At 41.3% G+C, this 19,861-nt stretch overlaps 1 long non-coding RNA gene across 1 annotated transcript in view; it reads right to left on the minus strand.

Annotated features, from left to right (window-relative positions):
* Positions 1–6,826: 6,826 nt before the first annotated feature.
* LOC133773786 (uncharacterized) overlaps positions 6,827–19,861 on the minus strand; it is a 316,253-nt gene continuing 303,218 nt past the window's right edge. The window contains exon 5 of the long non-coding RNA XR_009867969.1: positions 6,827–7,138. This is a non-coding gene — a long non-coding RNA (uncharacterized LOC133773786). The remainder of the gene's footprint in view (positions 7,139–19,861) is intronic.

Raw genomic sequence — 19,861 nt, forward strand, 5'->3', positions numbered from 1 at the left:
ATTGCTCATAATACCGCTTTGGTTATCTCATTTCAGTTTCTATTGTTTGAAAGAAAAAAAATCACTGTTTTTATTTTATCTTAAAGTGACACATAATTAGGACACCCATAGATTTGTTGAAAGCATTTTTGACATTTGTATATAAAAGAATTTGTGATAAAGTTAATGTATCAAGGTGCTCACCAAAGAAACATGTAATAATTAAAATTTAAAAATACAGAAGAGGCATATATATGTATCTATATAAATATGTAAATTATTCTTATTGTCTATTAACCTAGACCTGTATATTTGGAAAGCCATTTTATTTCCTAATTTTTTTCTTTTTTTTTTTTAATTTAAGTTATACAAGTTTCATGTATTTCATAAATACAGATTTAGGAACAGAGTGAGGCTTTCCTCCTCTTCTTTCCTAATTTTAAGTTTCCTTAAAAAAATAAAGTTTCCTGTAACAATACTTTGAAATTAATTAAATTCTAAGCAGCCTCAAAGAGCAAGACATTTCCAAGTACCTGCAAAATTCTCCGACATCTTTTCTGAAGTGCTGGTGCAAAAACCCACTCCCTGAGAAAAACCTTAGAAACAGTTGAAAGCACAAGAGAAGAAATGAAAAGTCAGACATCATTCTGGCTGCCTTTGTCATTCATTCAACATCCAGGAACTGCACAGATCTTATTAAATACTTTGAAGGATGTGCTTGTTATCTTCTAAAGACAAACTATCAGGACAGTAAGAGGAAAATGTTTATAATATGACATTTAAATCATGAAGGGGACAGATGTTTTGAAAAAGTGGTTCAGAGTTATAAGGGAGAAATAATTTTGAAATGTTGCATCGAGATGAGATAGCTTCTGCTTTCCAGTGCCCATGTGGATTATCAAGGCCAAATTTCCTCATCATGACATTCAGTTATCTATGGAAGGGCTGCACTTGAGACTTTTGGGGACAGATCTACGTAAGTAGGGAGAGAATTGGGGGCGACAGATGGGAGAGGAGAAAGGAGAGCAAAGGTTAGGCAGCCTTCAGGGACAAATATGAAAACATGAGTCCAAGAGGGGCAGTGTAAATTATACCATAAAATCTGAAAACTAAATCTTCAAAAATACCTTTGATATGGAGGGAGTAAGCCCACTTTTTTTTTTTTTTTTTAAGATTTATTTTATTGTTTGACAGAGTTACAGAGAGAGGTCTTCCATCCGCTGGTTCATTCCCCAAATGGCTGCAACAGCTGGAGCTGAGCTGATCCGAAGCCAAGAGTCAGGAGCTTCTTCCAGGTCTCCCAGGTGGGTGTAAGGGCCCAAGGACTTGGGCCATCTTCTACTGCCCTCCTAGGAGCATAAACAGAGAGCTGGATTGGAGGTGGAGTATCCGGGACTTGAACCGGTGCCCAAATGGGATGCTGGCACTGCAGACTGGGGCTTTAACTCGCTGTGCCACAGCGCCAGCCCCAAGCCTACATCTTAAGATTGAAAGGACTGAGTAAGGGGAAAGGACTATAAAATGAAACCAAAATGCCTCAGCACTTCTAATCTATAGTTTAAAATTGTGAAATTAAGTGTGGAGGTTGCAAAACTGAACTCTGACAACTGTGAAATTTACTTCCATATTTCCAGAAATGCAAAAATGTGACTAAGCAGAGAACCTGTAGCAGGCACCATTTTCATCCACCTACAAAAGAAAAAAAAATCAATATTTTACAATATTGTCTAGACCTTAATGGCCTAAAATGAAATCTATCAATTTTCCCCAAAGGCTGGCTACCTTTGCTTACTATGACATTTGTAACGAAGATGCATGCTGCCATTACTAGACGGATCAGGGTCTCCACGGACTGCTCTCTTCACTACCATCCATGATCCAACAAGAAAATGGTTTCCCCAAAGGTCTCTCACATCGGTGTCTTGCTCTCTTGCATCGGCATCACTTTCCTTAGGTGCTTCTATCCTCAAGCGTAGACAACTCTGACTTCCAGCTTCCAAACCAGCAAGCACACATAACTTTAACACATAGATTTCCAGCTCGTGATCCTTCCTGGGATTCCCATTGCTTACTGGATCATGTCCAAATTCTCTTTCCCTCATAAAGCAGAGGAGAGGAGACGGTAGATCATCTATAGTCTGACTCTAACCTTAGTTATCTGGACTTCTCAGCGGCATCGGCCCCTGGAAACCACCTTCTTTGTGGAACACTCGTTCCCCTTGTCCCTTTGCACTCCCTTCCTCAGGAATCCCTTGTTCCTCTCTGCCCAAACTTTCCTGCCTCAGAAGCTCCTAGTCTTCTACCCCCTTCACACCTGAGGCACCTGTAGACTTCCTCCTGCCCTTCTCCCTCTCCCTAGGAAATCTCACCCTCTCTAATCTTCACAGTTACTATTCCTATGCTGGGACCCTTGACCCTATATGATCAGCCCAAGAGATAGATAGATAGACAGACAGATAGTTATTCCACTCCCTCATACCCAGGAACACATATAATACACACACACACACACACATACGGACCTTCTAAAAATTCATGGAAAATCCACATTATGGAAAAAAAATGCATGGGCTTGCTTCAAAATTGTTATTTTGGTACAATTTTGAAATGTGCATATAAATTTGTCATAATATGTATTGAGATGTATCAATATTATATATTTTATAAATGTCTCATATTTTAAAGGTAACTCAATATAATTCAGATTCAATATGTAAAAACTGTTAACCCCATGACCTCTCAAAACACCTTCTTTTCCTGTAATTCCTACTTCAGTAATGGCACTGGAGCCCATGTATTTGTCATGTCAGAAGCTAGGGCTGCTGTCTACTTCTCCTTCTCCCTCACGCTCTTACTCAATCACTGGTCAGGTCTTTACCTCCTAAATACATCTTGCCTATGCAAGTTTCTCCTCCTTGACCCTACTACACCATCCTGTGTTGCCAATGCAATAGCAATGACCTCCTAAATGGTTTGTCTTCCTGTCTCCCATCTAGCTCTTTTCTAATCCCTCTGCCCCACTGTAGTCTTTCATGCACAAGAATCAGATCACCTCCTCTACTACCATTTCAAAACCCTCAGGGGCTTCTTATTGCCTCCAAAAGAAAACCTTAACCTTAACCTTCATTGCCCTGTCTGTGCTCCCCCACCTACTGCCTGGTTCATTATCCCCCAGCAATACCCAACACCTTTCAGTCCTGCCCCACTCCTCACACTTCCCTGAGCCCCCCACAGACTTTCCTCTCTACCAGGAGCTCCCCTCTCTTCCCATCTCTGTCTCTTTCACCCCTATTCATCCTGCAGGTGTCAAATGGAATTCCTTTAAGACCCTTGTTGGTCTCCCTGCTAGACTCAGTCACCCCTAGGCTTCCTCATGGCAACATGAGCTGGCCCATTCTGACCCCCTCATGCGTTCTTGAGTGTGGCCTCTATCTTTCCCACTAGTCAACTCTCAATAGTTTTGGCTAAAAAAAAAAAAAAAAAGAAAGAAAAAAGAAAAAAAAAAAGCCCACATTAGTCCCACCTGGGCCTCTGCTACTATGTTTGATGAAGGAGATAGGCCCAGCAGGTGGCAAGTGGCTTATTGCTTCTGCTGAGAAGCTCATGTGTCAACAGGGAATGAATTCATTCTAGGAAAAAGAATGTCTACTTATCGAGCCTTGCAGTTGGAGAAGAAAGGACAAAATGATGGCTACCATATCAATTATCCTGGAGCTTGCCTTTATGTACCTATAGCTGTATGGCAGGGAGAAATAGGCCTGTCCTTTAAAAAAGTATCAATTAAAATTCAATGTGACATTGGGTCACAAGCCAGTTGCATTTCTTTTTTATTGCAATGTGACCCAACAGACAGAGAGAGACAGAGAGAGAGAGAAGAGAAGAGAGAGACGGAGAGAGAGTTAGAGCCCAAATTTAGCACAGGCCTCCAAGCAGCATTGGCACCTTTGTAGCAATGTCTTTTGCGAGTAAGAAGCAGCAGGAGGGCCCATCAGGAGACAAAGGCAGCCAACATGAGAACAGCAGAGGGTGCAGTGTCTAGTAGGTTTGGTTTTACCCAAGGCATCAAAGGAAGGTGCAGCCCCAGCGCCAGCTTTAGAGTCCTAATAGACACAGTGCACCTAGTGGAAGCCGCAGAGCTGCATGGAGATCCAATTGTGCGTGGAGCCTTATTGCTTGAAGACACCCAGTCATGAGTGAGGTCATGATTTTCTAGAGTATTGAGATTCTGTATTAGCAGATGGGACAACAGCCAAAGGAAAAAGAAACACAAATGGTTACTCTGAACAGAGCCCCTCTGTATGTGAAGCCAGACTAAAGGATTTCTGGTGTCACACAAACTGATTGTATGTGTCACTAAGTTTTATAGATACCATCTCAAACTCTTCCTTGGTACTGTACTAGGTGTGATCTATGTCTTGTCTCCTTAACCACGCTTGATAAATGATAGAGATAAGTGTGTCTGAGCACCTTGGCCCCTATTCAAGGAGCTTGAGGAATGGCATGACTGGATGATATTATTTTGAGAACAGAGCACAGAGAGAGCATTACTCATTGGTTTTTTTACCCCCTCTGAAAACTGAAATGGAGAAAATGCAGATCCACTTTTTGTTTCTTGAGTACATAGGGCCAGAATCCCAACTTCTTGATGATCCTGTGATATAGATATGGCCATGTAGCCATTACATGTATTCTCTTAATTATCTACTCAGCCATTTAAAAAAAAAATTAGGAAAAAAGGGTGTGAAAAGTCAGCCTTGAAGGTATCTGTGAGTGAGTCATTATGACAAAGTGGTCTCTCCTGCTACATTCTCAGAACAAAAAGCAATTGCTTTAGGGTCACGTATTATGTTCATTATCTCCACCTTTTCTCCATGTAATAGCACAAATCATCAATAATAGAGTAAGACTGTTTCCTCCACAAAAGACAAGTTATGTGAAATAAAATAAAAACTAACATAGCCTCAGACAAGATTTGCTTTACGTTAGTGTGTTGTTCAAGTCTATTTCTGATTGCATAGAAATTACCCACCAAGGACTCACTCTGGTAGCTTGAGTCCCACAGGAGCAGAAGTGACACCTGAAGTGCTGCAGCATTAGCCCAGGTGTCCTACAACATCTAACACCATGGTAATCAGTCAAGTGCCCAAACTATGGAGTCTAATCACTTGTTGCCTTGCCTTCCCTGGACTAAGAGTCTCTACTCTGACCGAAGCCTAGCCAAGAGGGCACCAAATGACAGCTGTCTCTATCTGTTTACATATAATTCAGGGATAACCTGCAAACAGGAGGTCCAATTTGTTCAAAGAACACCCCATATTACTTTTCATTTGCTTTTGTTCAGTTCTTTTCATGTTGTTAGTGGTTTACCAGCAGGAAACCACTAAAGGGGACCTATCCAGACATGATGAGGCAACATAACAATTATCATCTTTAGTATTCCCACTTGGAAAAGTGACTAGTACACATGTAGAACAATGAAACAAAATTTGCTAGTGCTTTCCTCCCAATTCATGGGTATAAGGAGAGGATCTGGTGGCGGGGCCGGGGGGAGGTGAGGGAGCCATTGCAGAAAGGACATTTGTATTGATTGTAAACATAATTGAAAGACTGAGCTCTTTCATCCCAAACATTCGGTTTTCCTCTTTCCTGTATAGAAATATCAGTCATATTGGTTTCTTACATGTTATTTGGAGACCAGACAATCTCTCTCTAGACTGTCACTTAATAAACATGTATGTATTGAACTTTTACTGTGTGCCAGCACCCTCAGGGCTTCCCCTGAGGATACAATGCCACACATCCACCTTACATGTGAAACTGATTCATATCTAGTTTGAGGCTAAAAAATTTCCAAAGGTTTAAAACAATCTGAGGATAAATGCTCATTCATTTGCTTTTTTTCATTCATTCATGGCTCCAAACATTCATTCATCCGTCCATACATCTATGCATCCATGCCTCCATCCGTCCGTGCATCAAACATCTTTGTGTGCTGTTATATGCCAAGCATTGTGCTAGGACTGAAGTTTCAAAGATGAATTCAAGCTTAGTCCCTAGTGCAAGAGACAAACAGTAGAAAAGTCATTCTACAGAAGAAAAGAAAAAGGATATCCACTAGGACTTGAATCTGTATTAACAACCAAGAAACAAAATGATGCCAAGGTCAGCCCCAAAGAATGCCAGGTGTTGGCCTGGTAGAGGAAGGAGCCTGTTTTGTATTAAGATGCCTTTCCTAGTTCCTTTCTGGCTGTCACTTTCCTCTAATTTTCAACTAGTCCCCACCTCTTCATGCCCTGCAGCTAACTCTGATAAAAACAATATTTCTGTGTATCTTAACTTTTCCATTGGCCTTAGCTCAAGGTTACAGTGTATCAAGGTTATTTTTGAACCAAATCCACAGAAATATTTTCCAGTTTAGAGAGAATGCAGAAAGGATTCTTTTACTCTAAAATGAAATCTGCTGAACCTTAATATATATATATATATATATATATATATATATAAGCTTGTCTTTTTACCTGAAAATTTCTGCTCTATCAGTTTATTTCTTATTCTTTGTTTTATCATCTCATTTATTTTTATATTCTAGTTGCAAAAGTAAAGAAAAATCAAATTTAATTGACAGATAGGAGTAAACATAGAAAATCTAAGTTTCAGAGTACTGCACATACTCATCTATGTAATGTGAGCACAATTTTCAATCCTACTTAAATATTAAAACACCCTGTGATCCATTCAGTGATCTCGGTCTGAAAAGGTGCACTTTTTTTTTTTTTTTTTTACAAAAAGCACAAAAGATTTTTTAAAAAATGTTTTAAAATATTTATTTATTTATTTGAAAGTCAGAGTTACACAGAGAAGGAGAGGCAGAGAGAGAGAGAGAGAGGTCTTCTATCCATTGGTTCACTCCCCAGTTGGCCGCAATGGCCAGAGATGCACGGATCTGAAGCCAGGAGCCAGGAGCTTCCTCTGGGTCTCCCACATGGGTGCAGGGGTCCAAGGACTTGGGCCATCTTCTACTGCTTTCCCAGGCCATAGCAGAGAGCTAGTTTGGAAGTGGAGCAGTTGGGACTTGAACTGGAGCCCAGATGAGATGCTGGCATTGCAGATCAGTGCTGGCCCCCAAAAGTGACAACTGACCAAGCACCAAAAAAGAAACCTGTTGAAGTGAAATGGACACTGTGAGAAACAGTGACTTGATCAGCCCTTGTCCTGACTGTTGATGAACAACTTAATACTTTATCCCTTTTATTATTTTTTTTTTGTCCTACTTAATACTATTGGTTGAACTCTGTAATTAACACACAATTATTCTTAGGTGTTTAAATTTAACTGAAAAGTGATCCCTGTTAAATATAAGAGTGGGAATAAAAGAGGGAGGAGAGGTACAATTTGGGACATGCTCAATCAGACTTGCCCCAAACGGTAGAGTTAGAAACATGCCAGGGGATTCCAATCCAATCCCATCAAGGTGGCATGTACCAATGCCATCTCACTAGTCCAAGTGATCAATTTCTGTTCACAATTGATCCTAATGATAGGTCTAAGAGTCAAAGGGATCACATAAACAAGACTAGTGTCTGCTAATACTATCTGATAGAATTAAGGAGAGAACTATCCAATATGGGAAGCGGGATACACAGCAGACTCATAGAATGGCAGATGCCCTAAACAGCACTCTGGCCTCAGAATCAGCCCTTAAGGCATTCGGATCTGGCTGAAGAGCCCATGAGAGTATTTTAGGCATGGAAAGCCAAGACACTCTGGCAAAAAAAAAAAAAAAAAAAGTGACCTAAATGAAAGATCTCTGCGAGTGAGATCCCAGTGGAAAGAACAGGTCATCAAAGAAGAAGGTACCTTTCTTTGAAGGGAGGAGAGAACTTCCACTTGTCTAAATAAGATCAGAGTTGGCAAACTCAAAATGCTTCCATAGCCTTGGCAACTCAGGACAAGAGTGTAGGGTGATTACTGATGCCATAAACAAGAGTGTCAATTTGCTAAGTCAACAACAGGAGTCACTGTGCACTTACTCCTCATGTAGGATCTCTGTCCTTAATGTGTTGTACAATGTGAATTAATGCTATAACTAGTACTCAAACAGTATTTTACACTTTGTGTTTCGGTGTGGGTGCAAACTGTTGCAATCTCTACTTAATATATACTAAATTGATCTTCTGTATATAAAAATAATCGAAAATGAATCTTGATGCGAATGGAATGGGAGAGGGAGTGGGAGATGGGAGGGGTGTGGGTTGGGGGGAGGTTTTGGTGGGGAAAGAGCCATTTATATTTATATTTATATTTATTAAATAAAAGTTAAAAAAATAGGATTTAAATGCTATGCTAGTATTGTGGACATTTTTGACAACCTTAGAAAGAAAAAATTTAAAAAAATTATAGTTCATAAAACCTAAACATTTTATAAATTTTTTTTATAATCTCTTTTTATAAGAAAGATCTTATTTATTAATTTGAGAGGTAGAGCTACAGTGAGAGGTACAGAGATAGAGGTCTTCCATCCACTGGTTTACTCCCCAGATGGTCGCAACGGCCAGAGGGAGCTGATCTGAAGCCAGGAGCCAGGAGCTTCCTCCGGGTCTCCCACATGGGTGCAGGGGTCCAAGTGTTTGGGCCATCTTCTACTGCTTTCCCAGGCCATGGCAGAGAGCTGGACTGGAAGAGGGGCAGCTGGGACTAGAACAGGCGCCCATATGGGATGCTGCCAGCACTGCAGGTGGAGAATTGACCTACTGCACCACAGCACTGGCCCCTATATAATTGCTTTAACAGGGAACTGGGCTAGAACTCACTTCTAGGTGAGACAACATAACTTCTTGTTTTTGAAATTTTCAGTCAGAATTTACACTGACAGAGTTATTGAACTTTATCAGGAAATTCTATTTTAGCTCAAAAGAATGTAGATTTTATTTTTATTTGTGTGTGCATGTACTGTTAAGGCCTCCACAAAACACACCACACACCGGAGTAAGGAAAAGGGTTTATTGGTGGGGAAACCAGACAGATGGGAAGGAAGGGGCAAAGAAGGAAAAGAGGGAGAAGGAGAGCATGAGAGAGATTGAGAGAGAGAGTGAGAGAGAGAGATCAAGAAACAGAGAGAGAGCCACATGTTCAAGAACAGGTCTTGTTGAACCTTTGCTGTGGGCAGGGAAGTAGGAGCAGTGAATCCCATTAGGATGGGGTGGAGCTGACACCAGTGGTTGGGCCATGGGGTCACCTGGCTTTCCGCCATGGCGTTGGGGGCTAGAGCCTAGGATGGTGTCCGGGGTGTAAATCGCGCCATAGATAAGACCGCGCCATAGATAAGACTGCGCCATTTTACTAACATGCACCCGCAGAACTTTAACCTGCTTTTCCACACTCCCTCATAGCATATAACTTAGCTAACTAAGCCTTGTCTCCTTCCAAAGGAAATAAGACAACATATCACAACAAAATGCCATATTGTTTTTGAAGTGCTATGATAAAAAAAAATGTATCTGACTTCTAAATAGGAAAATAGATAGGGCTTATTAAAAAGACAATAAAGTACAGCAAGTAAAGGACCTAGAATCTGGTTTGGGAATAGTTTGGACCCCACAGAAAATATGACAATGTGATTCATCTCTGTTGCAACCCAGCGATTCACCTGGGACCATTTCATCACTTCCAGATTATTGTTCTTCATAACAGAGAGTTTATCATTCAGGTAAGACAGGTCCTACTACCAAAAATCTGACAATTGAGACTTTCCTACGTGGAGACTTGAATTTGCCTCTAAGGGAACATAAAGTCATTAAGTCAATCTTTCATGTAACCATATTTACCAGGTAATGCAATTTCTTCTCCGATCCAGCTGGGAGCCAGGAGGTCTGAGGGCTAGCCTTGCTCCACCATAGACCCGCTATGGGATTTAGGGACCTCACTCAATCACTGAGCACCTCAATTTGTTTGACTGCCTTCTATGGAGAGGGAATTAATAACCTCTAAGATCCCTCCTGGCTCCTGGGATATAGGAGTCAGTAATGAACGGATGGACAGATGCAATCCTTCAAGGTTAGCAGAAGCCACTGTATTCTCAGAGGCTGATGTCCAATTATAGAACAGGAATATTGCTGGTTGTTCAGAAAGATGCCACTTTCTAAATGCAATTTGTTGTGCTTTTCTGCATTTGTTCTGATAAAAGCATATTTTTAGCAGCACATGTCTTCTAAAAATCAGTGGCGGAAAAAGTTATTAGCTCTCTTACTGGTTTCTATAAAGTAACGCAGTTGCATCCAGAATGTTATTATTTTTATTTAATTTGAAAGGTTGAACGAGTGGAATGGAAATGATTTCTGAGCAATGGCATCATAGATCATAGAATCTGGAAGTCTAAAAGAAAGCCACAAAGGTTTCTTACTCTTTCCTGCTGTAACCTAAGATCAGGAAAGCTTTGTTGTTTGAAAGTTCTTTAAAATTGTATTTTCCTTAAAGAATTTTAATGTGATGGCAGCGTGTCTTATTATTATTTTTTTAATAGTGTTGGTCTGCATCTGTGCCTGAGCAGGAATATTCTCCATTAAGGTATATATCCCTAACTACCACAAGTTTTCTCAACCTCATCTACCACGAGTAAAATGATTGTCATACAGAAATTCCTTCTATAGGAACTTCTACTTTTTCCAGTAGCTAGTATTGAATCTCATTCACTCTTCTTTCATTAGTTACCAACCTCTCTCTAAAGGGAAGAGACTTTAACTAGGAATTAGCCCCATATATGACAGATAAGAGAAGATTTATAGACCTGCTTCTCTGAGAAAAGACCCAGGAGTTTGGCCATCCAATGAAAATGACAGAGTTTAGCTACTACACAAAGGTAAATCCTATTGATCTTTCAGCTTCTATGTTTTTCTTTTTAAAATCAACCCGAATGAAAACAGCAATTGCAAGCCTTGTTGATAAGAGGAAAAATGAAAAGGTCAAAAGCTTTTGTTAAGTGGTAATAGAATATTAATTTTAGATCCTTTTTTTTGTCTAGTTAAATTGCTGTTTTAATTGAATTAAATATATTGTTAGGCCTTCAATAGTTTTCATATCCAGTCTACCTTAAGAGCAGACCAAGGTTTATGGGAACGATTGCCAAATTAAAAACACAAAATTAGGCACCAAAGCATGCCTTTTTTCTTACCACCTCCTTGCTTTGGGCACTGGACACTGTGGGACTCCCTTGTACAATGACCATCTGTGATCCACTCCTGCACCTTTGAGGCTCTGACTTTTACAGCAAGAGGAAAAGCCTCCCAGACACAAAAACCCTATGGACATGAAGAGAGGCATTTTACCAAATGTGTGGGCTGTAACCTTTTCAGTCAAGATTCGTGTAGAAAAACATAAACTATACAAGGTGAGGGGTTTAAACAGGATATAAGCTTTATGGGTACAGGTGATACGGGATCTGAAAACCCAAATAGGAGACAGCACAAGCAAGGGTAGACAGACACCTCCAACCCAGGCTGGAGAGAACAAGGGTAACACCCTCAGAGCCCACCCAGCCCTACCTGCTGATAACAAGAGGAACTGCTGGAGGGAGCTGCAAACTCCACTTTAGTTATCTTTGAGTGCAGAACCAATCAGCCCCAGTGCCATGCGTTATCTCACAGTTCCCATGGGTGTGGAGACCAGGTGGGACTTAGCTGCTCCCCTGACTGTGAATCCCTGGAGGCTGTAATCAGGGTGTTGGCCAGGGCTGCAATCATCTGAGGGCCCTGGAGTGGAGCTGCTCACTCAGCCATTGTTGGAAGGACCCAGCCCCTCACAGGCAGTTACCAAGAGGGCTCCCTCAGCTGCTGGCCACACTGGGTAGCTCACAACCTTGCATCTGGCTTCCTCAAAGCAAGCATGTGAGAGGGGAAAAGAGTATGAACCAGACAGAAGTCACAGTCTCTTTTTCAGCTAACCTTGGAACCACTATCCCATCATTCTTGCCATATGCTATTTACTAGAACATGTGCATTCCCACTCAAAGGAAAGGGGCTACACAAGGACATGGATACCAGGAAGGCAGGCTCCTTGGAACCATTGCCAAAGCTGTCTGCCACCCAGGGAGACCCATATGCTGCCAAAGGCAGCAGAGGAAGCAGAGAGAGGGAACAATAACACTGGCTTCTCCTGTTCTCTCACCTCTAGCCTTCTTTTTTTTTTTTTTTTATTTATTTTTATTTTTTGACAGGCAGAGTGGACAGTGAGAGAGAGAGACAGAGAGAAAGGTCTTCCTTTTGCCGTTGGTTCACCCTCCAATGGCCGCTGCGGCTGGCACGCTGTGGCCAGTGCACTGCGCTGATCCAAAGCCAGGAGACAGGTGCTTCTCCTGGTCTCCCATGGGGTGCAGGGCCCAAGCACTTGGGCCATCCTCCACTGCACTCCCTGGCCACAGCAGAGAGCTGGCCTGGAAGAGGGGCAACCGGGACAGGATCGGTGCCCCGACCGGGACTAGAACCCGGTGTGCCGGCGCCGCAAGGCGGAGGATTAACCTGTTGAGCCACGGCGCCGGCCCACCTCCAGCCTTCTACCAGGGCCCCACTGGCAGAGCAGTCCTGGAAGTGTCATTCCACGTGTTACAGCAGAGCAAGGCGAGGTCAGAGAATAGGTTTGAGGGCAGACTGGCTACTCACCAATACAATACCCTTTTATTGTTTCCAGACATCATTGGACAAAAATGAAGGACTCTCTCCAATGGAAAATACTTAATGATGACTGTAGCTCTTTCTAGCACTGATAGATATTATTTTTGGTCTCTTGTAAGGTGGTCTTGTCCCCAAAACACTCACACACAAATACACAAACTGAATTCTTTCCTACATGACAGAGTTTTCTTACTTGGTTGAAAGAAGGCCAAACATACCAGTTCTTCTATATCTACCATCCAGAGAGGACCCCTATAACTGAATAGGATTAAATGTGTCTCTTTTTTTTTTTTAACTTTTATTTAATGAATATAAATTTCCAGTGTACAGCTTATGGATTACAATGGCTTCCCCCCCCCCCCCATAACTTCCCTCCTACCCGCAACCCTCCCCTCTCCCGCTCCCTCTCCCCTTCCATTTGCATCAAGATTCATTTTCAATTCTCTTTATATACAGAAGATCAATTTAGTATAAAGATTTCAACAGTTTGCACCCACATAGAAACACAAAGTGAAACATACTGTTTGAGTACTAGTTATAGCATTAAATCACAATGCACAGCACATTAAGGACAGAGATCCCACATGAGGAGCAAGTGCACAGTGGCTCCTGTTGTTGACCCAACAAATTGACACTCTAGTTTATGGTGCCAGTAACCATCCTAGGCTCTCGTCATGAGTTGCCAAGGCTATGGAAGCCTTCCAAGTTTGCTGACTCTGATCATATTTAGACAAGGTCATAAAAGACAGAGTGAGGATAGTAACCAATGATTCTAAGAGTGGCATTTACCAGGTTTGAACAATTATACAGCATTAAGTGGGGAAGAGGACCATCAGTACACACATGTTGGGAGTAGAGCCATTGGTGGTAGAGTAGAGGTTATGATTACAAAGGAATGAGGCCCAAGTGCACTAGACAGGGCCTAGAACAAAATGCACTTGGCTTCAAGACAAGTCTTGGGCTATCTGGTTAATATTACACAGAGAAGGTAGGTAACTTGTTAGTCCACATGACTTCCCTTATTTGAAAACTTTGTCAGGATTTTTTAGCAAGTAAGTACAATGTATTCTTTTTTCTTCTATAATACAAATATAATCCATAATCTCTAGAGTGCAATAGTGGTAAGCAATTATCAGCAGATACATGCATTCTGGTAAGATACCGTCCAGGAGTTATATTTCCCAAAGATGGATGCAGCGATATCTTTCAACATACATGCTCTAGGGCCTTGCTATAGTCCTATTAAGAGACACCATTGATGTCCATTTCTCCTTCAACCTGGATGGGTATCTGTGATTACCTCAACCAATATATTATGGTGGCAGTTGTGCTTTGTAAGTTGTGAAAATTCCATGAACTTGGCCTTTGTTATCTTGCTACACTTGCTCTTGGACTTCAACCACCAAGTTATGTAGAAGCCCAGGCAACCACGGAAGGCCCACATGGAGGGGAATACAGACCTCTGACCCAGAATTCCAACCAATATCCAAGTCAAGCTGGATAGTATAAACTCTGTAAGTGTGTCTCCAGTACCCTATCAAAGTTTTCCAGCTAATACCACTTGGAGCAGAGGAACTATTATCACTGAGCCCTGACCAAATAGATTTGTGTGTAAAATAAATGGTCATTGTTACTTTAAGCCACTATGCTTTGAGGTTGCTTGTTACACAGCAATAGAAAACTAGAACACGCCCTGAGGAAGTTCCCAACCCCCCAAAGCAGGCACAACACAGGAATTAAGAACATGCTTGGCTGGGAGTCACAGAAAACCTTAGAGCTGCATACACAAATAAGGATTTCATTTGCTTGCATAACAAGAAGACTAGACATGGAAGGCTGCTGCTACAGGTTTGGAGGCTTAAGTCTATCAGGCTATTGTGCCTCTGAAGTTCTCTTGTGCTTGTTGGCTCAGTGTAGAACGATGACTGTTCTGGCTCTAGGGATAGTACCCAGTGGGATAAATAAGAGAGGGGAAAAGGCTGAGTCAGGCCCATTTGCCTCTTTATGCCTCTATTCAACTGTCTAAGCCTGTGGGCCATACATGTAGGTACATGGCCAGCTGGAAGGGAGGAGGAATAACGAACTCTTGCCTTCACACCCACAATAGTGATGGGTGACAAGAGAGGAGTTGTGTTGGGTCCTGGGGAAGACCTGGGATCCCGACATGAAAGTAGGTGGCTTCAGATGAGCCACAGTAGGGCTCCAGAAAAAGACTAAGACTGATGAGTGGAGGCCAGGCCAGTCTCACCAGTGAAGAAAAAAATACAATTTAGGGGCGCTGCCGTGGCTCACTTGGCTGATCCTCTGCCTGCGGCGCCGTAGTCCCTGTTGGGGCACCGGGTACTAGTCCTAGTTGCTCCTCTTCCAGTCCAGCTCTCTGCTGTGGCCTGGGAGGGCAGCAGAGGATGGCCCAAGTGCTTGGGACTCTGCACCCGCATGGGAGACTGGGAGGAAGCACCCGGCTCCTGGCTTCGGATCGGTGCAGCGCCGGCTGTAGCGGCCATTAGGGGAGTGAACCAATGGAAGGAAGACCTTTCTCTCTGTCTCTCTCTCTCTCACTGTCTAACTCTGCCTGGCAAAAAATTTTAAAAAATACAATTTAGACTTTGTTGTCACTTATTTAATATTTTCAAAGGTTGGCAAAATTCCATATCTAAATGACTAACTTAGATATTGGCTCTAACTCTTCAAATACCTCTTTGCAGATATATCCCAAATTTCTCTCTGCTACCTGACCCCTCTGTGAATTCAGGCTCCATATCTGTCACAATCTCAAGTCAGACAGATGCTCATCATATGTATACTGACCTTGCCTAACCTTTAAATCAGTTCACTGTATGTCTCCATTATTAATGCAAACTGTTGAACCTTCTCTCTCCTCATCCAATTTCCATTTGACCTTTGTGAGGGATCTGGCTTCTCTCTGCATTTCCATTCTCTCTGCCACTGGCTTAGCTGGGGCTCCAGTTAGCTTTCTCTGGAACTAGTGCACTAAGCACCTTATTTCCTTTGTCACTTCTACTCTCTTTTCCTTCTAATTCATCCTATCCTCATTTGGGATTTTAGGAATGATTTTTATATAGTTTGATAGGGATTTTTAATTTCCTAAGAAGATTATGTGGGCTACATGAGTGTTTTCCCCAGCAATATTGTCTATTCTTTTATAAGTAAACATGGCATTTGCTCATCAGAGTCTTGGGTCAGGGCCTAACAACTGTAGGTTTGATTTGAATACTTATAAAAGAGGAGACAGAGAAGCAGATTAAACCTTCTCAATGATATATCTTCCTATCTTCCAAGGGAATAGGAAAAGAAATTCTATTATTGTCAATATATATAAGATAGAATGATTAGTCCCGTAAAAAATTGAATTCCCACATGCAACATTTTACCATGGCCATTCAGATGGACATTTCCTAGCTGAAGTCCCCAATGAACCTCATATTTACTCCAGTGTGGAATCATGCCATAGCACGTGCCTACGTCTCCCTCTTGTCCAAGTGTCCTCTCATCTTCAACCCAGCACGCCAGCACTTTTCTGCCAACTACTATTTGCTCAAGCTACTCCTGTTTCAAACATGCTCTCTGTTTTCACAAAATGCAGTTTGAAGATGTGAGATGTCATATAGGGTTTATTAATTTATTTAAGTAATTTATTAGGAATAAATTATTTCATTTTTAGAGTACAGGTTTTATCGCAATATCTTATACAGGTTTGGCACTCAGTAAATATTTGTTGAAAGAATAAACTGATGGTCTTTCATCTATCAGCTATTTCCCAAATAGACTGTTTTATTTAGAAGATACTTGGAATGATTACCTGGTTAATTCATTGTCCTCTGTAGTCTGTGATGCTGCCGTGTGCCACTTTTATGCTAACATTTGTCCTGCATTGCCATTCACAAGAACTGCACGGACATAAACTGCTGACTGACCACACATGGTCATTCCACGTGCTGTTAACTACTGTGACAGCCAACTCCATACTTAGCTTATATCTCTTGCGTCTCCTCCAGAACTTGTCCCAGTATCTCAACAGAAGTAAAGCATGAGAGGAATTCGGATGGAGGTCTCTACATATATGGATGACTTCAGTTCTGCCTACTGCCTGGAGGACTCTGGACTTTGGATTCCTTTGAGTTCCAGTCACGGCCCTGACTGGTTTAATGACTGAAGCAGTTACTAAAGTGGCTGTATCCAACAAATCAGTTTTGCTTATTCACCTCTGGTCTTCAGTGAGGAAAAGTGGAGACATAGTCTTAGGCATATTTGTGGTTATGAGTTATAGTAGATAGCAACATTCTCTCCCTTCTGCAGTTTGTCTTATATCAGCTACTAGCGGAAGACTTCTGCCCTCTCGCTTTCAAAGCATGACCTTCTATTTGAGTATGTTTCAAAGGTCCTAAGAAGTCCTCTATTTCTAAATTTGCTTGCAAATCTACGAGGTGGCCAAGCTGCATCTTCTGAGGTGTGTGTTCTTACCCTACTGCACATCTGTGATTCCCACATTGCTCCCTGTCAAGACTTGTCGACTGTCCAGGAGAGAGAATTCTGGAAAACAAAGGTTGCAGGCTTACCAAGTTTAATTACTTTACCAATAGCTAATAATAGAAAGCCATCCCTTGAGCCCGCCCCAAAAAGATTCCTGCAAATAAGAATACAGAGCACATTAAGCCAGCAGACAGCATAAACATTGCTGAGGACAATAAATCCTGGTGATAGATATTGGTCAGTCTTTTCCTGTCTCCATTCCTGTTTTAGAACTAGAGAATTCTAGCAGCTCCTGCCCTGAGAGGGCACCGCTACAAATTATGAAGTCAATTTTTGTAGAATTTTTGAATCCTTCACATTTGGTGTGTACTAAATATTATTGTCATGAATAAGCTACATAGCTTTGTCTTGGCGAGACTTTTGTTTAATTCATGAACACATTTCCCTTTATCCCTTGGGGTTTTATCTTTGTTCTTATATCCTAGAAGATTTACTATAAGTCAAAAATTAAATGATATAATGTCAAGACAACTGTTAGTAGAAAGATGAATAATGTTAACTTCACAGATTTTTCCAATTAAGAGCTAACATAGATATCTTTATAATCAGAAAGCATCTAAATATTTTGTTTATATTTTATTCCCATTATGTTAACGTCATCTCATTCCTAAATCTATATTCTTTTAATTTGATACCAAGTTCGCCCTACTATTTATTTTTCTTAATAGTGCTCAGTTCAATGCCAGCTGTATAAAAATCCAATGCCTTAAAAGGACTCAGCCATTGCTGCAAGAATGGATAATGAATAAATATCCCCAACACACACACACACACACACAGAGTGTCTGTGTTTAATTTTTATCATATGAATCCTAACATCAAGTCACATGAACCATTCTTTTAAAGTTCTGCTTGATAATAATTGGAGGCAATGCTGGTCAGCTGCCACAGCTTAATGACTGATGTAGGAGTTAAAGCTAGGACACAGACATGCTTAAAACGGAGATTCAGAAAGCATCAGCACACTCGTAAAATGAGAATGCTCCTTTGATGCTGTCTGCATTTTCCAGGTAAAGAAATCGAAATCCTGAGAAATGACTCATTTTTTCTCAAAGGCACATGATTGGGCAAGGTCATGGAATATAGGCTCTTGACTCTTCTGGCACTCTGTCGCCTATAAAGTTTCTCTGCCTTCAGCCCATCTGCTGATTCTGGGCATGGCATCTGTATTAGATCCAGCTTCTCAGAGCATATCAAGCATAAGCCAGTTGGATATAAGTACAAAGAGAGCAGAAAACTCTTTTTCCAGGCAGCTGGAAAGTTTCCCTTGGAATTTATTTTTAGCATCATGTGTGCATTCAGGAGCAACCATAGCAACAAAGGCAACTGGGAGAACCTGCAGGAGACCCTCAGAGGGACAAGCAAATAGCACCAGGGGACACTGCTTCATCTCCATGGGAAATCGATGACAAACTGGACATGTCCCTGTCCCCAGGAGAGACATCACCAGAGAAGAGCACTCTCAGAATCAGCAGGACTTGCCTCCACTTAGGCAATACATGACTGATGAGGTCATCTGTCCGAGTCTGTCTTCCCTTCTCTTCACTTCCTTGCCTTTCTCACCCAGCATCAATACAATGTTTAAATAAAGCTCAACAATCTGCCTCCCACATTGAGGTCTGGTCAAAGCATGTCGTGTTTTGTTTACTACAGACCTTTATGAAAGTTCGAAATCACAGAGCCGGGAGAGAGAAAGTGAACCCTTCAAGACCTCAGTCTACCATCTGGTGAATGACTTCAAAGGCCTTGGTTAGTCTTTGTCACCTCAACAAAGGTGACACCATTAGAAGCTTCTGACTTTGCTCTGAAGTAAGAGCTGAAAGGATGGCTGAGGATACCATCCCATGCATCCCAGAACACCGGCAGGCCACAAGAGATCTGCAGCCCCTGGGGAAAACTCACTTTCAAGCTCACTTTATAAACATTTCCTTGCTTTTCCCATACTCTTCCAGATGGAAGAGAACACTGACTCGTGTTAAAGGACCTAGGGCCAGTTCAGAAAACTCTGAAGTTCCTGCATTTCTCCGTCAAGTTCTCTGAACACTAGCAGACCCAGCTAGTGATTTACATAAGGTCACAGTTGGCAAGTCTGGGACAACACATCACACCTGAACTCACCATTATACATTCCTCTCCTGACATTTTGAGAAAGCAGAGTTTTTTTTTTTTTTCCTTTTTTTTTTTTCCTTGTCAGGAAAATATCTACACTATATGTATACAATTATCATAGTTTATGAAAGGATTGACCCACGGAAGTGAGATTATACTTCAGCTCAGTTATAGTCAGTTAGCATTTTTCTGCCTTTATATGATGACTAGAGAATCTTGACTGTTTCTAAGTAAATTTAGTACCGTTCCAAAGGATGTAAAGATATTGCATCTATTTTGTGATTCAATGGTATCTTGAAATATAGTAGTGACTGATAAAATGTTTATCATTACATATCTTCTATAACTTTAAACACATTTCAATAAAATCCAAAGTTGCAGGATGAAATACTAAAAAGAGCTTCATATAAAGTCCTTTCAGTCAATCACTTTCAAGATCTAGGACTGTGTTGTTCACAAAGAAGTATTTAATAAATAATTAATAGAAAAGGAAAATAAAGCCATCATTATAGTCACATGGCTGGAAAGACCACTATTGATCTTTAACTTCCCCACAAAAC

This window comes from Lepus europaeus, chromosome 14 (assembly GCF_033115175.1).
Source record: "Lepus europaeus isolate LE1 chromosome 14, mLepTim1.pri, whole genome shotgun sequence".
Taxonomy (NCBI): Eukaryota; Metazoa; Chordata; class Mammalia; order Lagomorpha; family Leporidae; genus Lepus; species Lepus europaeus.